Source organism: Cherax quadricarinatus, chromosome 90, assembly GCF_038502225.1.
Source record: "Cherax quadricarinatus isolate ZL_2023a chromosome 90, ASM3850222v1, whole genome shotgun sequence".
Taxonomy (NCBI): domain Eukaryota; kingdom Metazoa; phylum Arthropoda; class Malacostraca; order Decapoda; family Parastacidae; genus Cherax; species Cherax quadricarinatus.
This window is the reverse complement of record NC_091381.1, coordinates 14728732-14740996: the sequence shown is the minus strand read 5'-3', so window position 1 is coordinate 14740996 and position 12265 is coordinate 14728732. Positions and strand designations below refer to the sequence as shown.

Sequence of the window (12265 nt, the reverse complement as noted above, 5' to 3'; positions counted from 1 at the left end):
CTGCCTACTCTACTGCTTCAACTTTTGCTCATTATCCTATATCACCTTCAATATGATGCTTGTTATAAGTAGGAGGCATCAGGGATTAAGGGAGCCTTGGGACAAGAAGGACCTCAGGACCAGGGTTGGCCTCAATGGTAGGGCCGGCTGGAATGCCAGGGGCAGCCTCAGGGCCTGAGGATGCGTCAGTGCATGTTGCAGCCTTGTGGTCTGGAGCATCCTCAGTATTTGGGAGAGACTCATTTCCTAGGGCGGTCTCAGAGCCTGACTCAGTCTTTGTGTCAAGGGTGGCCTCAGCGCCTGGAGAAGGCTCAGAATCTAGGGCAGCGACCTCAGTGCATAGGAACTTCTTAGAGTATAGGGCGCCCTCAGCGCCTAGAGTGGCCTAAGTGCCTCCTAAATAGTCTTTTCCTGTTCGCCCTACCAATTCCTCTCTCTATTTTGTACCTAGTTAATATATTACCACTGAGTTTTCTGTATTTCAATGTCAACAATGCTAGCTCCTTTAGTCTTGCCTCATTTTCCTTTGCCCTGGTACTAGTCTCGTTGCTAGCCTTTGCATTTATATCCCATTTTTTTGTTCTGTTCGATCAGATATGGGTTTCACACTGGTGCTTCCAAAATAGGCCTACATGCTTAATTAACATATAGTGTCAGGAATAATTCTGTGTTAAAGTTCTTGGAAGCTAATCTTAAGTTTATGTGTGCTTATTGCGGAGGCTATTTGACTGAAAGGCACCTCAGGCGATATGCATGGAACTATGCTGACCACAAGGTCCTTCGTTTTTTGAGGAAAGCTGAGGGAGGTCTGCATCCTATGTAAATATTTCTCAGACCAGTTCCGCTGCTCGTCCAGATTCGTTTGCAGGCTTTCGTTGTCCTTTCCTGCATATGTTATCCTCGTTGCTTTCACATTATTTACGAACAGGGATACATCCATCTCTTTGTCTTTCATTGTATCATTTATGTTCACCATAGTTTGTACAGCTCTCAATACTTAGCACTGTGAAACCCCACTTTTCACAATTCTGACACATCGACCCGGATAATGACACTATATTTCCTTCTTGTTAGGTATTCCTTTATTTGAGTGTAGTTCCTTATCCGTTAATCCTGCCTGCTCCTCTAGCATTTGTTCCAGTCTCTTATGTGGTTCTGACAAAAGTCTTTATTTGAGTGTAGTTCCTTAACCGTTAATCCTGCCTGCTCCTCTAGCATTTGTTCCAGTCTCTTATGTGGTTCTGACAAAAGTCTTCCTTACAGTTCAAAGAATGCAGTCCATCCGTCCCACTCTTCTCGTTGTCCCTCTCTTCAGCTACCATATCATAGAAATCTAGCAGATTTTTTTATATTTTATTTAAAAAAATGCATTACAATGTATAAATAAATAAAATAACACATGAACTAGCCGTTGACAGATATAATGACCTACTATCACCCAAACCGCACCACACGCACACCCTCGTGTGGGCACTCTTCATCTCACCCATTACCCTACCCGCCCCTTATAATAATAATAATCTTTATTTACTACAAGTACATGTACATGGTATACAGTCCTAGCTGACAACAATGACATACTACTACATAGAAAGCCACTTGTTATGCTGAGCCTCTCAGGCAAATTAGGTCAGTGTCCCAGGATGCGACCCACACCAGTCGACTAACACCCAGGTACCCATTTTACTGATGGGGGACATAGACAACAGGTGGAAAGAAACACGCCCAATGTTTCTACTCAGGCTGGGAATCGAGCCCAGGCCCTCGCCGTGTGAAGCGAGAGCGTTAACCACCAGGCCACCAGAGCTCTCACGTTGACACCAGAGCACGCTGCAAACCAGCCGAGATATCTGGAGTGAGTTTATCTGGAGTGAGTTCCGGGGGTCAACGCCCCCGCGGCCCGGTCTGTGACCAGGCCTCCTTAGGTCAGTGTCCCAGGATGCGACCCACACCAGTCGACTAACACCCAGGTACCCATTTTACTGATGGGGAACATAGACAACAGGTGGAAAGAAACACGTCCAATGTTTCTACTCTGGCTGGGAATCGAACCCAGGCCCTCACCGTGTGAAGCGAGAGCGTTAACCACCAGGCCACCAGAGCCCCCAGAGCCAGAGTCGATGTGTTCAGTCCATCAATCTTGAGTAGAATACGGCAGATGAGCGGAGAAGCAGCTTATAAACCGTATGGCAGGAGAGGTGCAGCACTGTCAGACACTGCAATTTCTTGGGATCTTAATACTTAGGAATTCTTCGCTTGCCTAATTCTTGGGCACAACCTACTTCCACATTGAACAAATGTGACACCACCTATGACTGCTGCACCTCTCCTGCCATACGGTTTATAAGCTGCTTCTCCGCTCATCTGCCGTATTCTACTCAAGATTGATGGACTGAACACATCGACTCAAGGTTGAGGGACTGATTACCTCATTCTCCTCCTGTTCTTCAAGTTTCTCCTATGTATGGACTGATGAAGCCACTGTGTGGCGAAACGTTTCCGCAATAAAGATACCCAAGAGTTTCACATGTGTCTAATTTATCAATCTACTAGTGAGAACGGCTGGATTTAAGAAGGACCTAACCTGGTGACCTGTACTTAACTCAGTGGTGACCTGTACTTAACTCTGTGAAGAAGTGTCTTGTGTGCTCCCGTGCACTGAACCAAGATACCCTCAATCGAGCAACTTTACCAGCAACTTAAGGAAGAATTGAGGGCAGCGAAAATGGAGATACGGCGATTGACCGAGGAAAACAAGAGGATTCGTAGTAGTCCTCCTGTTTCGAGTCCTCAGGTCAAGAAGGGATCGTGGTCAGTGGCTGGACAGCAGGGGACGACGAAGTTGACGATCAAGAAGACGAATGGAAAGCAAGAAACGATGAAGAAGAAAGAGACTGCTGTGGAAACCCCTGTGGAAACCTCCAACTCATTCTCGGTGCTACCCGACGAATGTGAGTCGACTACTGGGATCGTCACGACGAACGACAACAAGGAAGGTAAGAATATTGTTGTTGTTGGGGATAGCCAGGTTAGATACATGGATACGGCATTCTGCTTGAAGGACAGGAGTAGGAGACAGAGGGTATGCTTTCCTGGGGCTGGGATGGAGGACATTGTTAGCCGGCTTGACAACATCATGAACGGTAATGGGATCAATCCTATTATTTGCCTCATTGCTGAAGGCAATGATGTAGGCAAGCGTAGAAGTGAGGATTTAGTTAGAAAGTTCAGGACAGCTATAGACATAATTAGGAAGAAGGGGGGGCGCCCTGTTATATGTGGCATTTTGCCAAGAAGAGGTGTTGGCAATGAATGGTTGTCCAGAGCAATTGGTATTAATTGTTGGCTGGATAAACACTGTAAGGATAATGCAGTACCATTCATTGACAACTGGGACAACTTCTATGGCCGAAATGACATGTATGCCAGGGATGGGATTCACTTATCCAGGGCAGGTGTGGGTTTTCTTGCTAACTCAGTTGAAGGGGTTGTTAGGACTTTAAACTAGGATTAGTTAGAGGTATGGGTTTAGAAATGATAAATAATGAGTATGGATATATTGACTTATGCTCTGATATTAAGAATCTTAATAGTAACTGTCATGGAGTAACTCTGGGTAATGATAATTTCAGAAATTGTGTAAAAACAAAGATGAATAGGAAAAACGTGCAGAAGAAAAAACATATGATGGTATTTTATGCTAACAGTCGAAGTGCAAGAAATAAAATTAATGAACTACGTTTGGTAGCAAGTGCTGGGAACTTTGATATCATTGCATTAACTGAAACGTGGTATGATTTAAAGAGTCGGGATATGACTGCTGAGTGTAATATTCAGGGATTTAAGTTGTTCAATGTGGATAGATGTAATGGTAAGGGGGGAGGAGTTGCATTGTATGTTCGAGAAAATATTAATTGTTGCATAAAAACAGGTATAAAAATAGATGGAGCAGTAACAGAGTCTGTTTGGGTAGAGTTCGTGGAGGGTCAAGAAAAACTAATTCTAGGTGTAATATACCGACCTCCAGGCTTGGATCACGATAGAGGGAGACTTCTTTGGGACGAAATTGTTAGGGCTTCTGGACACAGTAACATAGTCATAGTAGGGGACTTTAACTTTAGTCAAATTGACTGGAATTCTTTGACAGGTAATCTAGAGTCCAGTGACTTTATGGAAACAGTTCAGGACTGTTTTCTGAAACAGAGCGTAACTGAGCCTACCAGGGGTAATAATTTGCTAGACCTAGTCTTGTCAAATAAGGAAACACTCGTGAATAATCTGGAGGTCACTGAAGAGCTTGGCGCAAGTGATCACAAATCCATCACTTTTAGCATTAATTGGGAATGCAAGAAAAATGATAATACAGTAAAAATCCCTGATTTTCGTTCTGCCGATTATAATGGACTTAGGGAACATCTGTCTAATCTTGATTGGGGTTATCTAGCTAATGATTTTATTGACGATAATCATACTTATGAATATGAAGGGATCTGCTTTTATGATTGTTTTCTTAACAATGTACACAGTGCCCAGAGTATATACATTCCCCAGAGAGAAATTAGGTCTAATAATAACGATCCCAAATGGGTTAACAGGAGGCTAAAGCATCTATTAGGGGAGAAAAGGGGAATTTATAGGCGCATCAGAAGAGGAGAGGTTAACCTTACTGACCAATATGTACAGTTTAAAAGAGAAGTAAAAAAGGCGATTAGAAAGGCTAAACGTGACTATGAAATTAGAGTTGCTAATGAATCAAAGACTAATCCAAAGGGGTTCTTTCAAGTGTATAGGACGAAGGTGAAGGAAAAAGTAGGACCTCTGAAAACTGGGAATGGACAGCTGACGGATAATGAACTGGAAATGTGTTCCTTATTTAATGACTATTTTTTGTCAGTTTTTACACAGGAAGATGTAAATGAGATTCCAGGAGTATGAGGAGATAAATAGTATTCCAGGAGTATGAGGAGATAAATAATAACATTGAGCTCTGTATATTACGATTAATACAGCTATAAGTAGAATCCCCTTTCTCACGAAGGGTTCTACTTATATCTGTATTAATCGTAATATACAGAGCTCAATGTCATCACTCTGTTACGGTATAAGTTAACTTACTCATGCAGTTATACTTAATTCACCACTTTCATACAAAGAAATGTATATATATACTAGTATAAAAATACAAAAAATCACCCCCTACATATGCTTTTTCATTTTATTTTTTAAGTAACTTACCCCTCTACCCTCTCAAATCCACTAAGAACAGCAGATATCCAAAGAGGAATTCAAAATACTTTAAGACCAACCCCTTACCCCTACTCCTCTTAATCTCTAACACTCTTTATGTAAATTGGAATCGCACCAATCCTCGAAACATCAAAACTTTTCGTCCCCTATACACTTCTACATACACCATAAAGATAAGCTAAATTTCAAGCTAATGGGCTCATACCTCATTTATGAGAATAATCTCTCTTTATAATTTCATTCTCACCCCATAAAATCATTTTTATACTCTCACTTTTGTCAGGATCCTTCCTGGCCATTTCTTCTTCCTCATGATTTTCAGCCTGAATTGGCCTCGAACTTAATCTTATATCATTTATCCCTTTAATCTCATCAAAAGAAAATCAACTTCCATCCGAAGCCTCCTTGAAATATTTCTTAATCCAAGCCCTTGGATCAGCCATTATTATTTTATCTTCAACCTTAACATTTTTTATTCCAATAGTCTCACTCTCATTTATTTCCTTAGCCCTTCTCCTTAAACTAGGGGCCGCTCCGTTCCATTTTTGATTCCCCCAAGTCATAGAAGGTCTTAATTGAACCCAAATTATTATTCTCATAACAATCCAAAAACTTGCCCCAATATTCTTAATCTCTTATTTATCTTCAGAATATTACACACACGCTATTCTCTATTTTGGTGGAATTTCTTCTGCTATCATTGGGGCACTAAGAGGAATCAATCAGACATCCCTCCGAAAAATCTTAACCTACTCATCTATTAATCATCTATCATGAATACTTTTCGCTATACTTATTAATGAGACCTCCTGAATAATTTACTTTCTCATATATACTCTAATTTCAGCTTCAGTGGCCTTCAACTTCGCATCCACCCAGACATATTTTTTTTTCTCACTTAATTAACGCAAGTTACGCCCCTCTCCCTAAAATCATCTCAACTATAAACCTTTATTCTCTAGGAGGCCTGCCGCCTTTTTCAGGTTTTATCCCTAAATGAATCATTACCCAAGAAATAATTCTATCATCCTTCTACTTACCTTTGTTTATTCTCCTTCTTTCTTCTCTAGTAACTCTTTACTTTTACATCCGAATTACTTTATCCTCTATCACAATTTCCTTTACCCAAATAAAATGAAATATTTCCCTTAAACCCCTTAAAATCTTACCATCTCCATTGTGCTCCTCAATCAATTTATTCGGACTTTTCATCCCATCCATACTTTTAGTTATCTAAGATTTTAAGTTAATTTAAACTAACATCCTTCAAAGCTGTCAAAAAAAGTAATAATCTTTTAAATCTTACCCTTCATTGATAAGAAAGTATAACTTCTATTTAGATTTACAATCCAACGCCTTTAACCTCAGCCATCTTATCCTACAAATTACACAAAATTAAAGAACCTTTCACAAACATGATATTTAAAGGAACCCTATGCATTAACAAGACAAAATACTCCGCTACCTTCCCAGAACAACAAGAAAATAAGGTATTTAAAAATAACCCATGCTGCCTTAATGAATACATGTATAAAGTGTAGCAAGCCCTGAAAAAAGACAATAGCCCTACTCTAAATATAATTAATTTCCTCCATCTAACCACTCTAATAATTAAACTAATCTCTCCTATTAAGTTTAAAGTTGGAGGAGCAGCTATATTTCCCACAGCTAATAAAAACCACCATAAACCTATATTTGGCATAATATTTAGCAAACCTTTCCTAATTATCAAACTTCGCCTCCCTAAACGCTCGTAAACTATATTTGCTAAACAAAATAAACCTGAAGAACATAAACCGTGACCTACCATCACTACTACAGCCCCATTTAAACCTCATCCCCCTATAACAGCCAGCCCCCTTAACACTAAACCCATATGAGCCACAGAAGAGTAAGCAATTAAAGATTTTATATCCACTTGACGCAAACACATTAAACTAATAATAACACCCCCTAGAATCCCAAGACTCACTCACACCCAACAAAATATTTTATTTACCTCCGAAAACACCCCCAAAATCCGAATTAAACCATAACCCCCTAACTTCAACAATACTCCAGCCAATACTATTGACCCTGCAACTGGAGCCTCCACATGAGCCTTAGGCAACCATAAATGAAATATAAACAGAGGTAATTTAACCATAAACGCTAACACAGAGCAAAAATACCACAATAACCCAGTTCTCTGACAGCCAATTATTCCTAATAATCCTATATTTAATCTGTCCTCACTTTTATATAACCTCAATAAAGAAGCTAACAGTGGCAATGAAGCAAATAAAGTATAGACACTATGAAAATTCCAGCCTGAATTCGCTCAAGTTGATAGCCTCAACCCAAAATTAATACAAGTATAGGAACCAACAACCTCTCAAATCTATTATAAAACATTACATAATTTACTGATCTAAGTGTTAGAATTAAAACTACTAACAAAATCAAGTTCACTGACAAAAAACCCACAAAAATTACCCATTTTCTTTGCTATAGTTCTCCTAAAACTATTAGTATTACAATCCAAACCCTTAATACAATCAAAATATATCTTAAATAATCAACCCTCATTATATAACCCAAACAAAAAGAACAAAAATCATGATTTATTATTAACAATCCCATAAAGCATATTATCAATAAACCAACCTGAATAAGCCTTCAATTCCTCACAAACCCCATTAAAACCAAATTAAACACCAAAAACTTTAACATACTAAAATTCCAAATCCCCTAAAATAATCATTACCATGCGAGCGAACAATGGAGACCAGTAAAGATAAGCCTAAAGCCCCTTCACACGCAACCATCACTAAAAAAAATATTACAAACACACCCTCTAAACCAACCCTGAATGTGTAAACTCTCATAACCCCAAACACATTTAATATAATAAATTCCAACCTTAATAAAACATTCAACAAATGCTTATGATTCGAAATAAACGCTCAGAACCCACAAAAAACTATAGTTAACAACCTGAAGCCCTCAATACTCAATACCATCATACACCCCTATCTCCTCTTAAATTACTCTAATCTTTACTCTCCCAAAACTTATGACTTCACCTTTACGTAAATCCCATCCATTACTTAAACTCGTTAATTCTACACTTGTAGATATACCAATTCCTGCTAACATTTCAATTTTTTGAAATTTCGGGTCCCTCTTAGGGTTATGTCTAGTGACTCAAATCGCAACCGGGCTATTTTTATCAATTCATTTTACCCCGCATATTGACCTAGCTTTTTCGAACGTAGCACACATCTGTCGCGATGTTAATTACGGATGATTGTTCCGCACCATTCATGCAAATGGGGCCTCCTTTTTCTTTATCTGCATCTACTCTCATATCGGACGAGGTATTTATTATGGATCATTTGCTCTTTTCCACGCTTGGAGAATTGGCGTTCTAATTCTGTTTTTAACAATAGCCACAGCCTTTCTGGGTTATGTCCTACCTTGAGGACAAATATCGTTTTGGGGTGCCACCGTTATTACAAACTTATTTTCTGCCATTCCCTATATTGGCACAGATTTAGTCCAATGAATTTGGGGTGGGTTCGCAGTCGATAACGCCACCTTAACTCGATTTTTTACATTCCACTTTCTACTGCCGTTTCTAATCGCTGCAGCTTCACTCGTCCATATTTTATTCATCCACCACTCTGGAGCCAACAACCCCCTAGGAGTAACCTCTTCTCTAGACAAAATTCCCTTTCATCCCTACTTTACATTTAAAGATATTGTAGGGTTTCTAGTCATACTTATACTCCTAGTCCTTCTAACTCTCTTAAACCCTTACTTACTTGGAGACCCTGATAATTTTACCCCGGCTAACCCTCTAGTTACACCAGTACATATTCAACCTGAATGATATTTTCTATTTGCATACGCCATTCTTCGATCCATCCCAAACAAATTAGGAGGAGTTATCGCTTTAGTATTATCGGTTGCGATTCTTTGATTCCTCCCATTCACCTCCTTATCAAAATTCCAAGGTCTCACCTTTTATCCTTTAAACCAGCTTCTATTTTGAACTCTTATCTCCACAATCATTTTATTGACATGGATCGGGGCTCGATCTGTAGAAGATCCTTATATTTTCACAGGTCAAGCTCTAACTGTCATTTACTTTTCCTATTATGTTGCTGATCCCTTGACTACCCTTTAACAGACCTTCTTCTAAAATGGCTATTTAGTTTACTTAAAACAAATGTTTTGAAAGCATTTAAAGGAAAAAATTTTCCAGTATCCACCAACATATAAATTTAGTTTACACTAAAATTAATTTTACCCTGAAGAAAAAAATTAAAAAATTTAAAGATATAGGAAGAAACCTTTTTCAAACCATATACATCAATTTATCATATCGCAATCGCAGTAAAGTTCCCCGCACTCAAATAAACGTAAACCTGACCATCACCAATTTTATATAAAACCCTAACCTTAAGACTCTTCCCCCTAAAAATAACAATGTTGATACCCCACTCATAAACAAAATTCTAACATATTCAGCTATAAAAATTAATACAAACCCTCCTCTCCTATACTCAGTATTAAATCCAGAAACCAACTCAGACTCTCCTTCTGCAAAATCAAAAGGAGTGCGATTTATCTCTGCCAAACAAGAATAAAGCCAAACTATAGATAATGGAAATGTTAATCAAATAAACCACATCCTTTCCTGATAATATCTTAATTCTATGGGCCTTTGCTGTGATTTTCCTAATTTTTGACGTAGAAATTACATTAATTCTTCCTCTAGCCCATATCTCTCCCCTTACAGATACTTTCTCTTGAAGATTTACAGGGCTGTTTTTTCTCCTAATCCTTCTCATAGGCCTCTACTATGAATGGTATAAAGGTGCCTTAGAATGATCTAACTGGAAATGTAGTCAATAATGACATATGAGTTGCATTCATAAAGTGTTTATAAACCTTTTTCAAATTAGAAAGCGAAAGATTGCGTTTAGTTTCGACCTAAATTTTGGTTTCAAAACCTCTAGTTTATTTTGACAGAAGCCAAAACCAGAGGCATATTACTGTTAATGATAAAATTGAATTTTTTTCCTGTCAAGGAGAACTAGGCCAGTGAAAAAGCTAACTTATTTCCCGAGCGGTTAAATTCCGTTCACTTCTCTTTTTTATAGTGTAAAAAACACATTACATTTTCAATGTAAAACTGAAGATTTTCCTTCTAAAATATCACCTACAGGCTAATAGCCACCTTTGCAGCTTCAATGCAAAATTCTAATTTAAAATATATAAGTAATTAAATAAAAATAAAAAACACGACAATAATTCAAATAAAAAATCCTTTTATATAAATTATAATCATATTCTCTTGTCTTAGCTGTAAGTAAACAGAACCTTTTATTATCCCGTCGAATCCTCCCTCACCCCCAAAATATTCTGACCAGCCTTTATCTCCAATCTTAAAAAAAGACTCCGCACTCCTTAGTCTTCAACGGGATACCCTAAAAGTCGACAAAATTGGCATAAACCACATAGACCCTACAAACATAACATAGGAATAAAACCTAACAGTCTTTAACCTAGTCCTTGATCCTACCATGTTAACCGCATACCCTAAAAGAGCCCCTAACCCTCTCACTAATAAAGCTAAAATTTTTAAAGGGATCCTCAAACAAATCATATAAGACTCTGGAAACATTACTCAAGCTAAAACACACCCTCCTATTACCTCCCCAACCCTTAATATCATTATTCCCCTTAACATTTTTCTATGATTTTCCCTAACAAGTGTTACAGACCTTATATTAGAAAAACTCCTTATTCTATAGTAAATTAATCGAAATGTATAACATACTGTTAAACCAGTTTAAGACATATAAAAAAATCTAAAAATATTAACTTCCCTTATGAATGCAACTTCTAAAATTAAATCTTTAGAGTAAAATCCAGCCAAGAAGGGTATCCCACATAGAGCCAGGTTAGCTAGATTCATGCAAACCCTAGTCAAAGGCATACATTTCACTAATCTACCCATATTACGAATATCTTGATACTCTTTAACTCTATGAATTACTATCCCCGCACACATAAACAGTAAAGCCTTAAACAAAGCATGAGTTAATAAATGAAAAAAAGCTAAATCAGCAGCAAACCCTAAAGACAAAATACTCATTATCACGCCCAATTGCCTTAAAGTTGATAAAGCAATGATTTTTTTCAAATCAAACTCAAAATTAGCCCCCAAGCCCGCTATAAATATAGTTAAGCAAGAAACGATCAACAAAACTCTTTGCACACATAAACCTCTTAAAGCCCCACTAAAGCGAATCAAAATATAAACATCAGCTATCACTAGCGTTGAAGAATGAACTAAAGCTGAAACCGGAGTAGGAGCAGCTATAGCTGCTGGAAGTCAAGCCGAGAACGGAATTTGAGCTCTCTTAGTTATAGCAGCAACGCACACTAAAATTTTCAATAATAAAAAATTCCCACTCAAATACCTTTCATAATATGCCTGCATTTGCTGATTTCTCGTTTTGGTAATAAATTACCAATACATAAGAAATTAACCCTAACCCATCCCAACCTAAAAGGATTCTAATTAAATTTGGGCTAATAATCAAAGCTCCTACAGATAAAACAAAACCAAAAACTAAATATATAAATCGCCTGTACCTTTTATCCCCACTTATATAATCCCCTCTATAGTATATTACCATAGAGGAGATAAGTATTTAAGTCTCTGCACTGTCGCTTGATCTTCAGATAGTTCCTGACTATGGAACTGAACTTCTCCAGGCCGAGGGACTGACAACCTCAAATTCAACGACTACAAGGGTGATGGACTGATTACATCGTCTTCACATCTCTACTGTTCCTGCCTACTTTCTGTATTCGACTGAAGAAGCCTACTGTGTAGGCGAAACGTTTCGGAATAAAGTTGTCTAACTGTTGCATATGTGTCTTACCTAACAACCTGTCGGTATTGTATACCATTTTGATGTTCATCTTTTCAGACACTGCAACACATGGCATCTTGGTA

The 12265-nt window shown here is 38.1% G+C and overlaps 2 pseudogenes; one reads left to right on the top strand and one right to left on the bottom strand.

Annotated features, from left to right (window-relative positions):
* The first annotated feature begins 7753 nt into the window (after window positions 1-7753).
* Window positions 7754-9513, top strand: LOC138855339 (cytochrome b-like; annotated as a pseudogene).
* Window positions 9514-10516: 1003 nt separating this feature from the next.
* LOC138855338 (NADH-ubiquinone oxidoreductase chain 5-like) lies at window positions 10517-11951 on the bottom strand (annotated as a pseudogene).
* Window positions 11952-12265: the final 314 nt, after the last annotated feature.